This window comes from Acinonyx jubatus, chromosome B3 (genome assembly GCF_027475565.1).
Source record: "Acinonyx jubatus isolate Ajub_Pintada_27869175 chromosome B3, VMU_Ajub_asm_v1.0, whole genome shotgun sequence".
NCBI classification, from domain to species: Eukaryota; Metazoa; Chordata; class Mammalia; order Carnivora; family Felidae; genus Acinonyx; species Acinonyx jubatus.
The window spans coordinates 89,487,176-89,510,903 of record NC_069386.1 but is presented as its reverse complement, the minus strand read 5'-3'; positions in this window follow the sequence as shown (position 1 = coordinate 89,510,903).

Sequence of the window (23,728 nt, the reverse complement as noted above, 5' to 3'; positions counted from 1 at the left end):
GCAGGCAAGGGAAGAGGGTAATACAAGGAAATGTTAAGTAATATGGCTTTTTACCATCCCTAGAAAGTTTTAGTGATGCCGAGTTGGGAACAGTCATTCTCACAATCTATGCATCATCACAAAAACGTGGTATACATATCCTGTTGGTTCTGTTTTTCTGGAGAACTCTAATACATGGCTGTTTCCTGGTTGCTTAGAGAAGAAAAAGCACTCCTTCAGCAAGTTACAATATATGAAACAACCAAATGTGAATTCTATTGGCCTCTTTTTTGGGACCATTTGATTGCAGTCTTAAAAATGTCTACAGGATGGTAAGGTATTTATCTGACTTACCAACTAATCAAATTAAAGTTACCTAGGCATTCAGGTGTTGAACTAAGAACCAGTGATGTAGTAATGAATTTCAAACATACAGCAAAATATAAGTCAGCATTTACATATCAAACAAGTTGTAGTGTTTAAGTAAAAACTGCCAAATTACTACCAATTTCCTCTAGTTATTTTATAATTAAACTCTATATGATTGAAATACTTTAGATCACAAATGAGGAAATAAATTAAAAAAAACTCATTGCAAAATGTGATCTACTATAGCTCAAGAGCGAGAGATGGTTCAGTAGATAATTTGCAAGAAATAACCATAATTATTATTGTATCCATGTACCTTCATTTGCAGTTCTTTACACAAAAAGATATTGTCTATTTCCTAACCCCTTGAAGCTGGGCTTCAGCTCTCTCTCTCAAAACACTGTAACTACCACCTGACTAAGTTCTGGCCAGCCTACTGGGTAGAGAGAAACTCTTGCAGGAGAAATGAATTGTCAATCCTGAGGCTTTCTTAGGCATCTTAACCAACCCCAACTAACCTAGCAGCTGACCACAGAAGAATGAGGTAGCATAGTTGATGAGAATGGCGTGGCTGAGCCAAACACAAATTACCAATCTATAAAATAGTAAGATAAATATTTTTGCTTCATCCCACTAAATTTCTGGTCAGTTTATTGTACTCTGCTATCAATGGCAATTCATATCTGATACAGAGAGGCTTTTTCCACTGACCAGGTAACAAGACAAAGGCCTTGTTAGAGGTATTGTTAGAGTTCAGAGGTTAAAAGATACCCCCACACTATTACTGTCCATTTAGAAGGACTAGATATACAATGAACAATGTAATTTGAATTGATAATTTAATTGACAAATTGAATTAAAAATCAAATAATGAATTAATTTTATACAATAAATTGTTTAAAAGTATGGGAACTATGCAAAAAATTATAGCAAAATGGAGAAAAAGAGAGAGAAAATAGGTGCAGAAACTAAGATGAATAAGATGGATGAAGAATGTATTCTGGAAGAAATCTTCCCAGTTATAATAGTTGGAAACCAGAAATTTTATAGTCCATATAAGCATATTAAAGAAAATTGGCAACTTATGGAAAATGTGACAAAGATGAGCTTATATGATTAAAAAAAAGGTTTTAGAAAACAAATTGCAGTAATATTATGCAGCCATAAAATAGGATGAGATCATGCAATTTGCCACCACATGGATGGACTTTAGGGTATTATTTGAGTGAAATAAGTCAGACGAAGAAAGATCAATACCATATGATGTCACTCATATGTGGAATTTAAACACAAATGGATAAACAAACAAACAAAAAGCAGAATCAGACCAATAAATACAGAGAACACGTTGATAGCAGAAGGGAGGAGAAGGGCAAAAATGGGTGAAGGGAAGTGGGAGATACAGGCCTCCAGTTATGGAATGAATCAATCATTCAAATAAAAAGAACATCACAGGGAATATGGTCAATGATATTTTAGTAATGTTATATGGTGGCCGGTGGTAGCTACTCTTATGGTGAGCGAAGGATACGTCATAGAGAATTTGAATCAGTATGTTATATACGGAAAAGTACTCTAACATTGTGTGTCAACTACACTAAAATAAAAAAAACAAATGAAAAAAGATGTTGTATTATTTAACACTGGGACTAGTAACAAAAATTATATTAAAATAGTTGTAGTATTTAAATTAGAAAGCCTGGTAATGTAACCATGGTAATATTTTTTTCTGAAAATTCTAATTAACTCCATATTAGATTAAAAATAAGAGTCTAAATATTGGAAAAGAATAGAAATCAGAAGATTTTCAGATCATATGAGCAAATATTTAGAATATTAGAGTATTATGCTCTGGTTTCTCTTCAGATCACATAAAGCTTTCGCCTTTTAGAATATTAGAGTATCAACACATAAACTATTGTAATCAGCACAAAAATTCAATAAGTCATTTGCATACAAATTGATGTACCAAATTTTGTAACATTTATATATACAAATACAAATCATAAAATATACTAAAAATCTTACGGTAATATCAGGTGACATTAGACAAGCCCTGCTTTAAGTGCTTTACATAACTCATAGGTCTTATAATAAATATTTTTATTACCTTCATTTAAAGTGAAGAACCTGGGACGCCTGGGTGGCGCAGTTGGTTTAGCGTCCGACTTCAGCCAGGTCACGATCTCGCGGTCCGTGAGTTCGAGCCCCGCGTCAGGCTCTGGGCTGATGGCTCAGAGCCTGGAGCCTGTTTCCAATTCTGTGTCTCCCTCTCTCTCTGCCCCTCCCCCGTTCATGCTCTGTCTCACTCTGTCCCAAAAATAAATAAACGTTGAAAAAAAATTAAAAAAAAATAAAGTGAAGAACCTGAGGCTCACAGAATTAAATAAGCCATCACCACATGACTGTTGAGGTGGCAACAAAATCCTTATCACAAGCCAACTGATTCTAAACTTCCTAAACTGTCCCTTGATCTCAACCAAAGAGGCAACACAAAATATGAAATACTAAAGCCAAACTTAAGAATTTTTCAAGATTCATCAAGAAAAAATAAAATGGTCATAAAAGCACAACCGGAAACATGGAAGTCAGAAGCCATATCACTTCTGTTTATTTGCCTATCATTATTGGCACAGGGTTGGGCACACTTATTAGCACTTAATAAATGTCAGTGAATATATGAACTAATAACACTTAATACTACAGCAATTTAGGAAAACAAGTATTATCATTTGCTGTTGGTAGAGTGTAAATTTGCATAACCTTTTGAAGGAAAAATTTACATTCATGTTTACAATGGAAAATGTGTATGCTCTTTAACTAGGAAATCTGTTTAAAATTTCATTCTACATAAATATTCCGTACTGTGTAAGAATGCCTTTGGCAGCAAAGAACTGAAAACTTGATAAATCATGCCTTAAAAATTGAGGTTCATGTTTTCCACATATAATTGGACATAGGCAATGTTTGATGTTGGTGAAACAGTTTTACAATCTAACTAGCTTTGAAGCTCTATCTTTCTTCTCTGACATCCTTAGCATCTTGTGTTTTTCTCCCTCTACTTGTTTCATTAAGATTTCAAAATGCCAAACTCTGCTGCAGGTACCAATCTGTTTCCAGAGAGGAAGAAGGAAAAAGGAGCAATGTACTCTCTTTTTACGCCTGCCACTTATAGTTGAAAGTAAGCTATCGTTCCAAGTAGCCCACCACAGATTTTTTTATGGTCTATACTGAGAAATGAGTTATTCTAAATGCAAGAATTTATCTGACTTTCAGTTCCCAGTTGATAACTGTCTATCTACCACATTCTCACAATCAATGCTGAAATACATATGTAAAGTAGCTAGCCATTTGCCATCTACAGGATAAGAAAAAAGCTAGAAAAACACCTCAGTAACTATTGATAGGACATTAACTATCATATGGCCATATCTCCTAAAATTAGGAGAATATCATAAGGTATTGAAATGCATAAAGGATATTCTCATACTCATTGTTGTAAAATGCATTATTTTCCATTAATAGGAAGACATCCACATTTCAGCTCTCAGGAGTGCAAATATCAAAACCATCTCCTAAGAATCTGGGAGCTAGTATGGTCTAGTCCTTGGTATACAGCCCAAAGACCCAGTGTCACCAGCCACTGCACATACAGAACTGCTACCTCTAATAAAACATTGGCACACATACTTCTTTTTCTCTCATCTTCCTCACCCCAAAACTGTTTGTTTTTTTTGGTTAGCCAGGATTTTTAGCTTAATGTGCTTGCCTGCATGTATATTTGCATTTTCTAGTTTTAATCAGCAGTATTTATTACTTCGATATTTATAAGCTAAATAGAACAAAGAAGCATACAATGTTCCATTGCTGCTTTAAAAAGTTAGAGCTTTTCTCCTATCTATAAATATTTCAACCCAAGCTGAACTAGTTATAGAAAGATAGATTCTTAAATCCATATCTCAGCATCATAAATTGATGGTAATCTGAGGCATGGTCCATTAGATGTGATTTATGCTTCTCATTAAACATAGCTATAGCAATATATATACTTTTTGCAAAGAACAGTTAATAGTAAACAAGTTTACACTGAAGAAATTTAGATTCTCTATAAATAACACTTCTATGGGACCTGAGCACTTCTTCTGTAATGCTAATTAGTAGACCAACTCATGGTATGTGGTGAAATATCTAACAAACAGCTTGTTTAATATTGTTTATCGCAAACTAAAGCAATGCAAAGAAGTTATAAAAAGCTGGTTAAAATCTCATTAAAATCCTGAAATTAAAAAAAAAAAGCCTACGTTTGAAAGAAACATAAACAAATGTTCCTTTTTAAAATGAATGGCATGATCCTGACAGTAGTCGTGTCTAAAAACTGCAGGTACTTTTCACAAGGAAAATTTAGCTGCCTGTAGAGTCATATTTACATATCATGTTATGATTCACAAAATATTCATCCTCCTCAGCCCCTTCTGTGGGAATACGTTATTTCTCTATCCTGTGGATGTTGCATTTGTTTATGTGATTCACTTCAGCCAAAAGAATGTAAAGGGATATAGCATATGGATGCATCAAGGCAGAGGCTTTATCTGTCCTTGCATGGATTGGTTTGCTCTCATGCTCCTGTCCACAGACATGAGAATTTCCCTTCCCAGATAAGGTATGACCTTTCAGTTAGGATATGAATGTATTTAGAGCTAACCAACATTTTGGAGGTAAACCTAACTGAACCACTACAGCTTAGCAAAGTCAAACCAAGATGCAGCTGATCCATATGTCCATGAGCACAAAATGAGTGGTTGTGCCTTAAAGCCACTTAATTTCTAGGTTGTTTGGTATGCAGCACGGCTACAACAAAAAGATAACTTACACAAGTGGTTAGCATCCCAGCTTGGTGGATAAGGGAAGCATATATAGTCAAAATCATCCTTGGAAATTCTTCATCCATTTATTACTAAAGTAGTTTTAGGAATAAAAAACAAACACATTGTAGTTTTATATAAACGCCCCCATAATATGTCCAAATAAATTTATACTCAAAAATATGTGAAATAATGTATATACAAATAATAATTTTATAGTAGTACATTTTAAACACCAGAAAAGCACATCTTATGGAAGAAACTGTAAGTGATAATAACCATTGAGGAATAGCATGACTTTGTCTCATAAACACTCCTGTAGATGTATTCATTTAGTAGGATTGCCTCCCTAAAATAAAATGGCTATTTTCCTCTTTTCCTCTTTTTCTTTTTTTGCCTGAGTGTACTTTAAAACTCTTCTAAGTAACTCTGCAACCAAGATCAGATTAGTATATATGTATTAATACTTTCACCATGTTTTGTGATTCTTAATTAAAACTATGTATATGGGGCACCTGGGTGGCTCAGTCCATTAAGTGTCCAACTTCTGCTCAGGTCATGATCTCCCAGTTCATGAGTTCCAGCCCCGTGTCAGGCTCTGTGCTGTCAGCCCAGAGCATGGAGCCTGCTTCAGATTCTTGTGTCTCCCTCTCTCTCTGTCCCTCCCCACTCATGCTCTGTCTCTCTGTGCCTCTCAAAAATGAATAAACGTTAAAAAACTTATAAAGGTATGTACATATTCAATTCTGTAATCATAGTTTTATTAATGGGTATTACTGCCCAATTTATAATCCGTGTGCAATTAAAATTTAGATTTTATTCCTAAAAAATTTTTTTCGTCATATTCCATACTGATCTGTAGACAGAATATAATTTCTATCAAAATCATGATATGGTATTTCATGAACCTAACAAGCTGATTCTAATATGTTTACAAAGATCAAGAGAAAGAAGAAAGCAGACCTAAGAATTTCATAATCACTCCAAATGAGCAAGTTGCTGGTAAAGGGACTCTTTATAAGATATAATGATATTATAAAGATCTAGTAAAAAAAATGTGGTATTGGTACAGAGCAATAAAATAATAAATTGTCTAAAACCAAATCCTTTCATATATATAAAGTTGATTCAACAGAGAATCCATTGTAGATCAGGAGGAAAGGATAAGTCGCTCAATAAATTTTGCTGGGTAAATTGGTTATCCATCAAGAAAAAAATGAATTTGAATCTCTGTATATTTTGTCATATAAATTTAGATGGATATAAGAAGGAAATATGGAAGACAATGTTTTAGTGTTTATAAAGAAATATAATATTGTAATGACAAAATTACTATCAAAAATATCAACCAGGACAATGTAAGCTAAATAATTTCCAGAGCTCAGACAGGGTATAGAGATATTTAATCTCCAGACAGCCAAACCTGGGAGTGGAGATTTTTATTGATCATCTGAGGCATTCAGGAAAAAAGTAGACACACACATCACACATTAGTAGCAGAGCTAAACTACCACTGGTGTCAAGCTAGGGCAGGGACGGATCTGGAGTACCTTTACTCTGGGGGTAATTTTTTGCCATACATCACACTTTGCATCCATAGTTTATTTTTATGCAGATACTCAAAGAAATCCCCATGTAGACACCTGGAGTTATTCTCCTGCCCCCTGAGCCAACTTTGGCCGCAATCTCAGTTTCCACCACCACCCTGGAATTCCCCTCCTTGCACTGTAGCCCAGAATGTGTTCCTAGAAAGAAAACTGGAGAAGCCACTGGGTTCACCTTAATTGTATTGTTTCTCTCAGAGATCACAGTTCTTTATGACTATTATAAAATGTCCAAAAACTTTTTTTTTCACATAGTTTTTAAGATTTTTTTAAGAGAGATAGAGTACTCAAGAGGGGGAGAGAAGCAGAGGGAAAGAGAGAGAATCCCAAGCCATCTCCACACTCAAGCTCAGAGCCCAATGCTGGGCTCGTCCCGCGACCCTGGGACCATGACCAGAGCCAAAATCAAGAGTCAGATGCTCAACCGACTGAACCACCCAGGCTCTCCTGTGTCACATTCTTCATACAGCTTTCCAATTGTTTTTGGTGGTAGAGAAAACAAAATGTTTACAAAAATGATTTTCTCTGAAGGAAAAGTAAGGTGAAGAGGGGAGTTTTATGTAACAGATCTAGTAACAGGAATTTGATGAGTTTATGAATGTACTTTTATTTTCAAAATTCCTATAGCATTTATATAAATACACACATATACACTCATATGCTGTTTTATCAAATATTATAAAATGTGAAAGAGTAGAGTCAGGATAACAAGTTTGATGATTACAATATGGGAGACGTAACATTGATTTGGACAGTCTAATGGAGGCGGAGGTGATTTATGTGATACTTTCATGACCTAATTTTAAGGTACAGTTTCAAAAGTGGTCAATAAGACATGGAGAGAGAGTTTAGAGAAAGATAACTACAGGGCTCTGCCCTGCAAAAAGAGGGTTAATGTTTGTGCTTTTGCAAATTTGTGAAAGACTAAGTCATGCACAGTTTTGAAAAGGGAATCAATCAATACTTAGATTTTACAGGGAAGTTTGACATGCTCATTAGACTTCAAAGTAGAGATACAGTAGATATATTTTTGGGTGAGCTTGGTGTAAAGTGTTATTTTAGAAATATTTGTGCATAAATATGATTTAAATCTAAATACCTAGGTAAAATTCTCTAAGGAATGAGAATAATTACAGAAAAAATGATGTAGTCAGAGCTCAGAGAGTTTCTGTAGGGTGAGGAGTCAGAGGAAAAAAAATGGAAGAGAAGAGGGCCATGTAGAAGAACAACTAGGAGAACATAGTACATTAAAAGTCTGAAGACAGAATAGAAGTGGTTAAACAGTTATCTCCGAAAACAGATAATGAGCAAAGATGAGGAAACTAAATAAACTATACACCATTCTATGCTAGTCAATTTGGCCGATCAAAAAAAAAAGCCAAAAAAGATATTCAACTGAAGTGCTAAACCTGTTTAAATGTGGTGATAGAGCCAGTAAGACAAGACAAAAATTGTTTTGGAAACCATGTAATTTATTATGTATATTAGAATTTAATTTTGTAAACATAATAATTTATCGCTGATGGTGCTTAAATTTATTTATTTATCATCTTGAGCTTTGTAAGGAAGCCAATTATTCACAGAGACAGGCTCCATGCGTTATTATATAACTTTTCCGTTGTAAAGTGACTTTGTGAAATGGAGCCGGTCATTCAGATTGCCAACTTATTCGCCAGCATAAAATCTGTTTCCCTTGGTAGTGCTAATAATAACACAACTATTCTCCTAGGGAGACAAGCAGATTGCGCAGTCATTTACTTTTGTCTCTATTAAAGGATGCTACAACACCTGTTGTCTCCTACCTGAAATATCCTCAAGAAAAAGTTTTCTTTCAATTTTAAAATCTAAAACAACAGTTCATTGTTTTTATCTATATGCAGATAAAGCTCATTCTCTCAAGAGCCTATTTTGGTTTATTGGAACAATGACTAAAGTTTATTAATTTACAAATAAACTTCAATTATTTTCGTGGTCAACATACATGCCTACTTGAAATGTTCAACACAAAGGACATTCAAGCTAAGAAAGCAGAAATTTACTTTCACTCATTATATTGTTATACTCCTTGCAACTAAAATGTTAGCATTTTAGCACTTTTTTTTCTGTTTTAAAAGTGGCTTAGAGATAGTATCTTGCAGACTTGAAAATCAATAGGGGAGAGTGACATATATAAGAGATTATGAGCTCCTGATAGAAAAATTAAATAAAAAGACTAGACAGCTGAGGCACTTAGAAACAAAAGCTCGGAATCTCTAGCCAGAATGGTGAAGGTATTTCCCAATCAAAGCCAGAGAGAAGTGACTATTTCTTCAAAATTTGCAGACACCAAAACAAAACTACAAAGAACACGAATATTTGGAAAACATGACACAATTGAATGGATAAAATAAATATCTAGTTACCAAGCCTAAGGAATTGGAGATCTAGGAATTATTGACAAAGAATACAAATAAGTTTCAAGCTAAGTGATTTCTAAGAGAACACTGATTACAATACCAAATAAAATGAAGGAAATGATATATGGACAAAATGAGAATATTGATAAAGAGAAACAATTAAAAATAACCAAGCAAAAATCCTGTTTTATCTTCTATGAAATGATAATCAAATGATAGCAGACAAAATAGACTTCAAGTCTACTTGTCACAAAAGACAAAGGAGGCTATTATGTAACTATGAAGGAACCAATTCATCAGGAATATAATAATCATAAAAATATATGTACCAACATCTAAGCACCAAATCTGTCAAGCAAACGTGCACGTATCTGAAGGAACAAATAGACAACAATACAATAATAATAAAAGACTACCACCCTATGTTCAATAGTAGATAGCACATTTATAGAAAATCAATACAGAACAGTAAACTTGAACAACATCATAGCCCAAATGTACCTAATAGATAGATACAGAGTATCCTAACCAACAGCAGCAGAATACACATTCTTCTCAAGTGCACATGGGACATTCTCTGATAGATCACATGTTATGTTTCAGAACAAGTGTGAAGAAATTTAAAATGGTTGAAATATCTAGCATCTTTTCTGACCACAATGGAATGAAACTAGACATCAGAAGGAAAACTGGAAAATTCACAGGTATGTGGAAATTAAACAGCATGCTCTTCTATGACAATAGTGTTAGTGTAGCTCTGCCAGAACCTTGATTTTAGCCCCATAAGACCCATATGAGCTTTTTGACTTGTAGAACTATAAGATAACACATTTTTTAAGCTACCAAATCTGTGACAATTTGTTAAAGCAGTAGTAGAAAACTAATACAGAGATACTACACATGTATTGCCAGGTTCCCATGTTATGGAAAATTTCTCTAGTAAACCAGGCATACTATTTCATTGCAGTCAGAAGTCTCCACCACATAAAAATTGAGGATGCTCCCATGACTTGTTAGCTTCATCATAGAAAGACGGGATATTTTATTTAAGAGTTTCATTGGGAAAACAATATATTCTTTTTAAGAGCTTTAATTTCACAAATTTTCTATGTATTAGAAAATAAAAACAACAGTAAAATTCCTTATCCTAAAATGATATGTACCAGAGAATGGAGAACATAATTCTATTTTGACAAATCCTCTAGCCAAAGTACAATGAGCCATCCTATTAATAAAATAGGTCAGTGGTCTTTTTGCAGATGCTAATGCATATGGTATCCATATCATGTACTGGGAACCCAAGCAGCTTTTGGAACCATTCCATATAAAAATGGATGACTGTATATTCCATATTTAAGGCTCATACTCAAGAACATCACTCATATCTTTACTCAATCACTACAGGTCATTGCAGCCGGTGGAAAAAAAAATGGAACTTTCTCTTGAAAATTTAACATTGCCTGATGTCTTGCATGATAATCTCCTTTATGGGCCCATACCAAAATGTAGAATTGCTGCAAAATAATGTATGGCATAGCATGCTTTAGAAAATCATCAAGCAGTTTGGTAGAAGACAGATAGGAAACCAATGCAAATCTCCTACGGTATGGGACACTTTTTCCATCGCTAGGCTCCTGCAATTGGGACAACTTCTCTCTGGCTCCTGTAGTCCATGGTAACAAACAGCATCTACCACCTGTCAACTTCCGTCAACAACTCTTTTGGAGTGCCTCAGATAACATATATCCCCCTGAGTGCTTTCTGTTGCAATCTAAATATGAACTTGCATCAATTTGCACTGGTGTGGCACCATAGTGATTTATCTTTCAGTGAGTCATGGCTGTACTGTCAGCATCATTTTCTAGATCTCAGCATGGGGTAAGGAGCTCTTCCTTGGGCATTCTCCAAGCCCTAGTGTAGTGTGGTTCCTGTATTCTTTAGATGTCTCTTTACTTCTTATGAGTCAATTCATTATTACTTGAGTTCCCTCTTAATATTAACAATTCTTTATATACTAAACTTCCTCTGTTCAAATTACAAGGTAGTTTCTGTTTTAGTTGGACCAGAACTAATACATCATCCCAGTGGTTAGCATGCCCTAGGGCCTCAAGTAATATTATTGAACAAGTAAATAGATGAATGAGGAATGTTCACTAATTTTCAAACCTTCAGCAGACAGTGTGTGTGTGTGGGGGGAGGGACAACAGCAACAACAACAACAACAACAACACTAAGAACAACAACAAATCTCTTCGGCGTGATTAGGAAAGGCTCATCAACAGGGCAATGCTGCATGTTGCACAAATTTAATAGCTATTTCTGAGAAGAACCAAGGAAATCAGAGATTGATAGCATCATTGCTCCATTATGCTTCTTTTCACCAAGATTTGGCAATCATTTCAGTCAATTTGTGAGTGGAACAGCTACCAGCTGAACACCTGGCATGAAAAGTTACACCTAAGGAAGGATCATCTTTAATTCTAGGTTAAAACCACTATTACAGTGCAATCATTGAAACTGATCTGGAGGAAAATGCTTATTTAACTACACCTAACAAATTATGTTTGAATACGTTTTTATTGATTTTTTTCTGTATTTGAAGTGTAATCTCAACTTCTGTTCATAATTTCTGAAGCATCCAACTAGTTGGCTTTAACTACTAAAGTTATCTGGGCATCTGGATACCTCCTAACATTTCCAAATGAAATGAACATGTTTGCATACTTGTTGGCCTCAAGCTTACAAAAAGAGAGGTATCTCTAGCCTCCCACAGGGTTAAATGCTTTGCTCTTCAGTGTCATCTTGCAGCATAATACATTTTAAAAGCTCTGTCTCTAACTATATTGAACAGTGATTGATCAAGATATACCCTACTAGTTTGTTTATAAATATTTAAGGGTAAATTTTTTTAAGTGGATATGTACTTTAATCTTTTTCATTTTGTTTTTCTAGCAATTCAGTTTTTTTTAATATATGAAATTTATTGTCAAATTGGTTTCCATACAACACCCAGTGCTCATCCCAAAAGGTGCCCTCCTCAATACCCATCGCCCACCATCCCCTCCCTCCCACCCCCCGTCAACCCTCAGTTTGTTCTCAGTTTTTAACAGTCTCTTATGTTTTGGCTCTCTCCCACTCTAACCCCCTTTTTTTTTTCCTTCCCTTCCCCCATGGGTTTCTGTTAAGTTTCTTAGGATCCACATAAGAGTGAAACCATATGGTATCTGTCTTTCTCTGTATGGCTTATTTCACTTAGCATCACACTCTCCAGTTCCATCCACGTTGCTACAAAAGGCCATATTTCATTCTTTCTCATTGCCACGTAGTATTCCATTATGTATATAAACCACAATTTCTTTATCCATTCATCAGTGGATGGACATTTAGGCTCTTTCCATAATTTGGCTATTGTTGAGAGTGCTGCTATAAACATTGGGGTACAAGTGCCCCTATGCATCAGTACTCCTGTATCCCTTGGATAAATTCCTAGCAGTGCTATTGCTGGGTCATAGGGTAGGTCTATTTTTAATTTTCTGAGGAACCTCCACACTGCTTTCCAGAGCGGCTGCACCAATTTGCATTCCCACCAACAGTGCAAGAGGGTTCCCGTTTCTCCACATCCTCTCCAGCATCTATAGTCTCCTGATTTGTTCATTTTGGCCACTCTGATTGGCGTGAGGTGATATCTGAGTGTGGTTTTGATTTGTATTTCCCTGATAAGGAGCAACGTTGAACATCTTTTCATGTGCCTGTTGGCCATCCGGATGTCTTCTTTAGAGAAGAGTCTTTTCATGTTTTCTGCCCATTTCTTCACTGGGTTATTTGTTTTTCGGGTGTGGAGTTTGGTGAGCTCTTTATAGATTTTGGATACTAGCCCTTTGTCCGATATGTCATTTGCAAATATCTTTTCCCATTCCGTTGGTTGCCTTTTAGTTTCGTTGGTTGTTTCCTTTGCTGTGCAGAAGCTTTTTATCTTCATAAGGTCCCAGTAATTCACTTTTGCTTTTAATTCCCTTGCCTTTGGGGATGTGTCGAGTAAGAGATTGCTATGGCTGAGGTCAGAGAGGTCTTTTCCTGCTTTCTCCTCTAAGGTTTTGATGGTTTCCTGTCTCACATTCAGGTCCTTTATCCATTTTGAGTTTATTTTTGTGAATGGTGTGAGAAAGTGGTCTAGTTTCAACCTTCTGCATGTTGCTGTCCAGTTCTCCCAGCACCATTTGTTAAAGAGACTGTCTTTTTTCCATTGGATGTTCTTTCCTGCTTTGTCAAAGATGAGTTGGCTATACGTTTGTGGGTCTAGTTCTGGGGTTTCTATTCTATTCCATTGGTCTATGTGTCTGTTTTTGTGCCAAGGGGTAAATTTTTCCAAATAAAGTGAAGCAACAAAATACACAATAGAAAAAGAAACAAATTTGCTGTGTTTGAAAAAGAAAATAACAGATGAAGTCTCTTCAATACATTAAAAATGGACAGGTAAATCAATAGTTAAAATCATGTCTTTTTCAATGAAAAAATCACAACTATAATAAAGGAATGACTGAGGTTGTTGACGTCTAAAGTTTGAAATTGTTGATTGTTTTTATTTCATATATTTTCCTTTACATTTTGAGTGTTACATTAGCTTGCTGGTAACAGGTTTCCTTTACTATCAGAAAGTAGAGCACTCCTATGAAAACCTCCATAAGCAAAATGGTGTAAAGCAAGGAAGCAATTATCACTAATTATATGAAAAAAAATTTGAACATTCTCAGATCCTATGAAATAACCTTTCTTGGGCTTTTCTAATACTTTAGGACACATCTTGCTAATAGATATACAAAATATATATAGTATAATAAATATACAAAATAGGTATACAAAATTGAGATAAAGCACAGATGCTCAGACACAGTTCAAAGTGATAGAGGCTTGATACTGAGATGCTGAGTGTAATTTCTGGATAAAGAGCTTGGCAGGGCCACTCTCACTGCTCAGAATACACACCGTCTCTTTAATGGCTCACTACAAAAAAATCAAAAATCAAATACTGACCTCTATTTTTCCTTTTCCTCTATTTTTCATAAAAGCAAAGAAGTTTCTTTGGATTTCTTTAGGTTAGCCAAAAAAAAAAAAAAAGGTACTAATGTAAGACTTTTGCAAATGTAAAGTGGCATAACATGAAGTTTCAAAAACTAGGGAATAGCGTATAGAGATTGTTGTTTTCCATTGTCTTGGCACATTACTAATAGTTCAATAGGAGATATGTCATCTATTGGTGAAAGGTCTTCTGCATGTCGCTATCCAGTTTTCTCAACACCATTTGCTGAATCAACGGTCTCTTTTTCCATGATATATTCTTTCTAGCTTTGTCAAAGATAATTGGCCATACATTTATGGGTCCATGTCTGGGTTTTATATTCTGTTCCATTGATCTATGTGTCTGTTTTTGTGACAGTACCATACTATCTTGTTGCTTAGAGTTTTGTAATACAGCTTAAAATCTGGAATTGTGATACCTCCAGCTTTGTTTTTATTTTTCAAGATTGTTTTGCTATTTCAGTATTTTGTGTTCCCATACAAATTTTAGGATTCTTTATTCTAGTTCTGTGAAGACTATCACTTTGCATCCTCACAACAAAATTTGTGTAAATTCAGAGGAGAGGGCATTTCTTATTAAATGTAATTTTTACATTAATATTTTAGGAAAGCACTAAATTTGTTACTGCTGCAGATATCTTTTGAAGGGCTAAGAGACATAATTATTACGTTTTCTCTTACAACTACATTATAGCAAGGAAGAATATAGGAGATTATTAGAAAAAGGTGTTATTCAAATGCAGAAATATAATCTATATTAAGGTATTTGTTATGATTTACAACGTTCTGACCTAAGTAAAGAAATTAAAGTTTAGAATTTTTTTCTCCTATCATTACTTTCAACTATGAACATTAAGTCTCTACTTCCTGATCTATAAATATGTATCTGGATAATCTCAAGGTTATTATTCACTCTTTCATATTAAGTATTAAAAACAATTATGTTTAAAAACCCAATCTTAACTATTGATTTAATCATATGTAATCCACTTCCCTCAGAAGTACCCAGTTTCCAATAGCAGTTGGAGTTGGAAAGAAGAGAATGGCCACTTTTACTTCTCCTCCTCCTAACCCAGAACCTAGCATATGAAGAGACTGGGCATCATGGTCTGATTCTGAGATACAGTCTTTCTCTCTGTTTTGAAGAATCTTATAACTATGGGACTGAAGTTGAAAAGCATAATAGAAGAGGCAGGTAACTTCATTTATAATCTGTTCATTTTGTTTAGTAAGAAGATATCTATGTTTTCATTCTGGCTTGTTTTTTTTATGCCTCCTACTAATGGCTTCAGCCCACCATGATCAAATTCTAGGAACAATGTTAAGCTTTGCTCTGTTCCCTCTGTGAGGAGCTCCTTATAAAGGAGCATCTTTGTCTAATATGGCTCTAGTAGTAGTCCATTATAAGTCATCTCTGGGTAGTGTGCCACTTTTACTGGCATAGCAGACCCTTGGACAGTCCTATGAGCCATCTCTAACCTCCATGCCCAAAGATGGAGCCAAAGGAACCACTAAGTAGTTTTAACTGCCTTTTTTTTTTTTTTTGCAGAGATGCCATAGATTCTTTCTTTTTAAAGTTTGTTTGTTTGTTTGTTTATTTATTTATTTATTTATTTATTTATTTATTTATTTTGAGAGAGAGAACATGCACAAGCTGGGGAGGGGCAGAGAGAATCCCAAACAGGCTCTGCACGGTCAGGTTGGAGCCTGACAGGGGCAATAAACTCACAATCCATGAAATCATGACCTAAGCCAAAGTCAGACCCTTGATCAAATGAGCCACCGAGGCACTTCTGGATTCTTCTTGATTGTTTGCTTTAGGCTTCTATCTCAAGCTACATCGTCTTCAATGAACAACAATAACAACAACAACAACAAAGACACTAAACACTGAGTTCAGGAACATATGTCAAATTGCCCAAAGAGTTCCCATATAGTAGCATAAATATTTTGAGACTTAAGGTGCAGTTATCTTCCTGCCATAAAATAAGATACCAGTCTCCTACCTTGAAGAAACCTTCAATTTCTATGTCTATAAGGTGGATCTATACTTATAAATGTTTACTCTGCTTGGTGAGGAAAGAATCTCACTTCTTTCCCAAAAACAAGGGTAAGTAAAACCATTTTATTTACCATCAGTGATAGCGCAGGACTTTCTCCCTTTTCTCCCCCTCCTTAGTGATTTGATTACATACACTAGAGCGGTGTGTGATGGAATAGGAGAGTGAGGGGAAAAGGAGTCCATTGTGAAAGGCATGGCTTGATCTGATTTTGTAAGCCCTGGAAGATAGTTCCTGGCTCTATGTATGAGTAGACTTTTACAAAATATGTGAATCTAGAGTTCATTGCCTATGACTATGGACTCCAGTGCTGTTTTGCAGGGCATAAGGAAAATTCTCTACTCAATATCCTATCACATACATATCCCTTGAACTTATGCTAGGTTAAATGTTTTTAAATGTGTGACTTCTGTTGTTGCTACTCCCTAAACTGTCTTTCCTGTCTTGGTGGGTAGTAACTTTACTTTACAGTTTTTCTGGACAATTTAGCAATAATATCAGTCCTTTCAATTTTCACATCAAAATTAATCAGCAAATATTCTCAAATGAACCTCCAAAATGTACAGAAACTGAAGATTTCTGATCTGCAACACCCCTCCTTTTCTAAACTTTTCTTTAAGCTATCTTTAACTCTCTTCTGAATTATTGCAATAGCCTCCTAACCATCCTGGTTGCTGAAACTCTAGCTTTTCATCCTTCAGCCAATTCTCTACAAAGCAGATACAGTAATTCTTTCAAAAGATAAATCTCATCTTCTACTTCATTAATACAGTTTGAGAATCATCCAGTGACTTCCCATGTAATTCAGAATGAATCTAATGCCTTTAGAGTCTGTCTACTTACCCTCCTTAGCCCTTTGCTATTCCTTAAGTGTGGTTGGCACATTCTAGTTGCAGGACCTTTGCACTTACTCATCTTTTGGCATGGAATTACATCTCCACTGATATGTACATGGCTCATTTCCTCAATAGCCTCCAATCAATATAAGACCATCAATATAAAACCATTCCTGATTCCCTTATTTAAATTTAATTTCTATCTTACCATCTTCATTCCTGGACTTTATCACTATTTTATTTTTATCTATAGGACTGATTTTCTCAAGCCCTTTATTTACTTAGCAGAGGAATGTTACATATTAGTGATTGCTTAATAAACAGTCACCAAATCTCAGTGGCATCTAACAATTAAATTTTCCTTTTCATGTGTCTATGGTCAGCCATAATTTGACTTTCTTGCCTACTTTTCATTGCCATTTATGTTCTGGTCTACTATGAATTTTAATTTTGCAGCCCATGTTGGAAAAGCAACAGCTACCTGGAAGAAATTTATCTTGGTAATGGCGGTGACCTAAAAGCTCATACTTTCTAAGTAGTGTGCATACTGACTGCACACACACATTTTGAACATCTATTTGCATTATATTAACTAACATTTCATTGTCCAAATTAACTCATGTAATTAAGTCCGAATTCAAGGGTGGGAGATGCATATGGAGTTGCATATAGTCTGCCCACAGATAAAGAAGAGTGTTAATTCTGGGGGGGCTTGGTCATTTAAGCATCTGACTCTTGATTTCGGCTCAGGTCATGATCTCATGTCTCATGAGTTGGAGCCCCACATCGGGCTCCATGCTAACAGTGTGGAGCCTGCTTGGGATTCTCTCTCACCCTCTCTGCCTCTCTCTTCCTTCCCCCGCTCATGCATACACAAAGTCTCTCTCTCTCTCTCTCTTCAAAATAAATAAATAAACTTAAAAAGTTTATTTAAGTGTAGATGTTTTAATTACTGAATGTATTACATATATGCAAATACAATTTAACCAACAGCAATAGGTGAAAATATTTAGATTCCACAATTACAGAAGTATTCTATTTTCTAATATATTAATCAAACTTTATCCAATTAAATAAGACAAATATAAAAAAAATTAGGTTTCTATTAACATTTCTAAAGAGACTACTTTTTGACCCTGACATTGGTACTTGGTGTCAACAGATGCAAGGGGTTTAGAAAAGTGAAAGAGAAGACAGAAGAAGAACTTCAGGTAGAAAGTTGTTTCAGAGGTTCAGAGGAATAAAAACACAAAAGGGTTTCAGATAATATGTAAGTTCTCCTTTACTCTTATTTCCCAAACAATTCAGACCCATACTGTTAGATAAGACTGGGAGGCACAGGCTTTATAAGAGCCCCAGTAGGGGAAGGATGTCTATGTGGGAAAGCAAGACCATATATTCAGATTATGTTGGAGAACATTCCATCCTGGATTTTAATTATAGTTTCCTTACAATTTCTTCTTTTGAACCATGTTATTTGACTTTATGTCAGTACATTTCCTGATAAATTCTACTTCTTACACCTTATCACTTCAAATATTTTCTTATTCATTGTTTTGCTTTAAGGTTACTCTTTCTGTGTGTGTTTATGTAGTCTATATAAAATCATAGGTGAACTCTACCTTAGGAAGTCCCTTGATACTCAGAATATTCAAAAAGATGGAATGTTTTCTGTTCTCAGTGTTCTGAAAGTAAACAGCCAACCTCATGATCTCAGAACCTCATAATGTGAGAATATATTAAATTCTCCTACAAAATTATTTCATGAACTTCACTGGTAACTGTTTTATAAGGCAACTCAATTGCAGGATGATTATGTAGTCTGCTGGTCAGAGTAAGAGGTGGCTGTTTTGAGGTCCAACAATGTTCCTAGTCTAATCATTAAGTTGTAGTAAGATAATTTGGTACAATTTGCATTATCCATTTATAAGGGATCTCTCATGAGATAGTTGTAGCCATGCCAGACAGTCCAAAGCTTCAAAGTAGGCAGAATAACTTCCAGATACATTTGTACTTCAGAACCTTAGCAAATGTATAATCTATTCCACATTCTATGATTCTTCTCTGACACAAATATTCCCTGCTTCTCTTGTTCTCCCCATGATTCTTCTCACGCAGATTTTGCAGTTGTTGCTCTTTAAATCATGACTATATCTCTCTCAAATATATTAGTTCAAACTTATCCTTTGTCTTTTAGTTTATTTTTAATAAAAGTCCTAACTATATTGAACTACTAAAAATGAAGATATACTAATGAATATATGAACACAAAAATTGTTACCTTTGCTCATAGATCATAGAAAGAGACTATAAGTATATTATTTAAGTTACTTGACACTGATAATAAAAATTGATTATATTCTAATTTTAGAGGGGTGTAAGGAAAAATACTGAAGTGGATGCAGGGGATGTTAATTGCAATTTGATCTTGGTCTCCAAAGAAACAATGTTTTAGGGTTCAAGGGCATTTTAAGATTTCTCAATTTTGTAAGTTTTATAGTAAGGATCAAAGAGGATAAGTTGCTTACTCTAGAGTAATAAGCTCATTGTCTTGACTCCCAGACTTTCTACTATACCATTAACGTCATTAAATTGTTGAGTTTTTTCATAAAGATCACAATTCCTGATCTTAAGCCTGCAAGATAAAATTTAATTTGATTTTGGTTGTCCTTCTTAAAGTATATGATTCTAGGAACTTAATTGATTTCATCATCCTCTAAGCCCATCTTCATTTGGCATAGTCTTTAATTTCTCTCATATGGAGAAAAAGAAACCATCAGAATGCACTGAAAACACCCTAGAATCTATCCCAGCATAATTATTCTTCCATTGCCAGTATCCTAGGTAACACTTATGGAGCTGTGTTATACATGACCTCTTCCTAGAGTATATAAAGTACATTGCTGCTTATAGTTTTATACAAAAAAATTCTTATTGATTTTTCTGTGTGATGGGGTACCCCATTTGTGTAATCTTTCTTAGGTTACCTTATTTATTCCTTTTCCCTTTATCAATTTTCTCACGTCAGAGTGAAAAAACATTTCTAATCTGGGTTGGGAAACCTCTCCAGTTACATGTCTAACCCCTGTCACTTTTCTTTAGGTCCACTGTAATATTCTTATATTTGTCTTACAAAATATCATTCAAAACATGTTGGATGTAGTAGCTTCTGGAGTAGCTGTTGAATAAATTCGTGTTTTGGAGGATTTTTAGCTTAATAGGTAGAAGTGAACCAAGTAGCAATCTCAACTCTCCCACATGTTCACCATCATTTTCATACTAAGCAAATGAGATGAGGCATTTTAAATTGTAATAAAGTTTTCTAGAAAAGCAAAATAAAACACAGTCACTGAAACTAAGTGTTATTTCCTGACTAAATGCTAATTGATGGGATTTCATAAATGTAAATTTTATTCTGGTAAAATATTCATAAAACTATAGGTTATAAAATGTTATTCTGTGATCCATGAGAATATTTAGCAATAGGAAAAAGTGACCTCTGCCATCAGACAGAAGAAAACATTCAGAGATTTATCTCTCACTATCCCTTCAACAGATAATAAGCTAACATTTATATAGATCATATCACAATAGAATTTCAAGAGAAAAGAGAACTTTAAAGATTAATCAGTACAAACCTTCATGTTACTGTAAGGAATATGAAAACTAGAGAGGTAATAAAAATAATAAAATTAACAGAGAAATACTATTGGAAACTAGTGTTAATTAAATAAATAACACAATTACATACTTAGCATGTATTATCTCATTTTACATACAGAATAATCCTTAGAGTAAGTACCATTATTTTTTTTAATATTTTTTTTAATTTTTATTTATTTCTGAGATAGAGAAAGAGCATGAATGGGGGAGGGTCAGAGAGAGGGAGACACAGAATCTGAAGCAGGCTCCAGGCTCCGAGCTGTCAGCACAGAGCACGATGTGGGGCTTGAACTCATGGAGTGCGAGATCATGACCTGAGCTGAAGTTGAATACTTAACCGACTGAGTCACTCAGGTGCCCTGTAAGTACCATTATTTAAAAAAAACTACACATTAACACAGTGAAGAATTGGCAACTGGGTTTTCAGAATCTCACCACAGTGTTACTTTTAAATAACTAGTGTACATCATAATTATAAATATTTTTGAATCATTAAAGTATTTTGGCAGTTTCTGTGGATTACATAAGGCATTTATGCTAAATATAAATAGCCTATGTCATATTAAAACTAAAACAAACCATTATTTACTATAGGGTTGATTTGCAAATACAAAACCATAATGACTAAATCTTCTCTTTAATGAATTTAGTGGAAGAAAATGATTCTAACAATTACCATTCAAGCTTACAGAAAATCTATCCTACACTTAGCTCAGGCACAGCCACATACATTTCTGAAAAATATAAACTTGTAGCTCCCAGTAAGAAAATGCTATTTAAAAAAAAACAACTCTTCAAGATATTCATGGCTGTCTCATACCAATGATATTTTAATTAACCATAGAATAATTTGGCAACTAGTAATTTGGGGAGTGTAAAATGCAGATACTTTTGGCTCAAGCCAATCAATTATGCTAATTGATTCATCCAAGAGATAAACTACATCTAAAAACCCATAGTTAAATTTAATTTAGAGTTCTGTAATGTGCTAGAAATAAGAAAAAAATAAAGGATATAAAATAAGATTTCTAAAAATTCAACACAGAGCTTTTAGATTTCATTTACTTCCATTGAACTTATTTGAAGCAAGACCTATTCTTGTAGTTTTATCTACTAAGGCTAGTTTATAATAAATTTTCATTTTCTAAAAGATAAACTTCAAAGACAAAATTCACATAAAATGTGATATAAATGTGGTTAGTAAGTACCACTGAAATGATTTATACATCCACCTACTGGCATAACACTGTTTGATGAAATCTATAAACACTACAGTATGATAATTACAGTGTATGCATATTATGGAAAGAGAGAGATTGTAAAAAATTGGGTGTGTGTGGGGGGAGCTCATATAGGTGAGATACAGTCCACGCCCTCAAGGAGCTTACATTAAAGAGGGTGGGTTAAAATAACTATGCAGGTAACAATTATACAAGTTAACAAGTAATACATGGAATAAGAGAACTATGGTATAATAAAAATTTGTAGAGATAAGATAGTCTGCTTCACATCATGAGCAACTCTACAATTTCTGTGTATGAAGAACTTAGTGGTGGAATTTTGTGTGCTTAAGGAAGATGATAAGGCCAGGGTGGGTTGGAGGCTTATCTAAGAGATGTTTCCTACAGCAATTGTGACGGGTATGTCAGCTAATTGTAGATATCTGAGGAAATTACAGAAAAGAGTAAAGTGATGGGAAATAAAAGGTTATATTTTAGGAGAAATAACTTCACAGAACCATAGAGATATAAGAAGTGCTCTTTTAACAAAAGAAATTAAATTTCTTCCATCTTGGAAAAATATGAGGCAGGCCTAACCCTAACCTTTGCAGGGTCTTGCACAAGAATTCAAAAATAGATTTACATATCATATATCCAAAAATATAAGTGTGTAAATGTTATAAATATATAAATGTTATATACTACTAAATATGCTCTATTATTGTCCCTTGATAAATTTATCCGATAGTTTATGTAACAGTGTATTACCTAGATTGATTTACTGGATCCCTCTTTTCTCATGGAAGCAGGGAAGGAAGAGCCATTTCCTAACTCTGACCCATACTGCGTCTTATCTAGCCCCACAGGGATCTCACATATGTCTGTGTCAACATCTTAGCCCACAAGGGTAAATTCCACCCAAATGCTTACTACTTGAGCTTAGCGGTACACACAGCAGCAGTAATTATGAACTTTGGGAAGATAAATCTGTGGAAGAAAACTGAGAAGATGCTAGACGTTGACCAGAAAGAAAATGAAATTATTGGAAGTATTCTCTTGCCCATATCCAAAAAAAATAGGATGAGAATTAGATTCTAGAGGAAGAAGCTTAGATATTTGGTAAAGATATAAACAAACTGATTCAGAGAGACAAGCGTGCAAATGTTAGCAGATTCAGTATAATTCTAGAAAAATCAAGTGTCTGTGACTTTAATATACAGGTAACTTTATACTGCCTATGAGGTATCACTATGTCATTTTTTCTGATATTTTTATCACTCAACCATCATTCCTCTCCCCTCATTTATCACACTTATTTTGAATTAAGTAAAATGATAAGTACTAAAAAAAATATTTTCTGAAACAATGTATCTGACTGTTGAGATTAAATCATCTTTATTGCCTATAAATTTCCAGTTAACAAATTATTTTTATTTTATTATCTTTTAAAAAAGGATAATTAAATATCTTATTAAATATTTTCCATTTTTTATGGGAACAGGGTTAACTACTAAATCCCAGAAATATTTACTAACTTAAATACTTTTTTAAAAATTTTTTTTAACGTTTATTTATTTTTGAGACAGAGACAGAGCATGAACAGGGGAGGGGCAGAGAGAGAGGGAGACACAGAATCAGAAGCGAGCTCCAGGCTCTGAGCCAT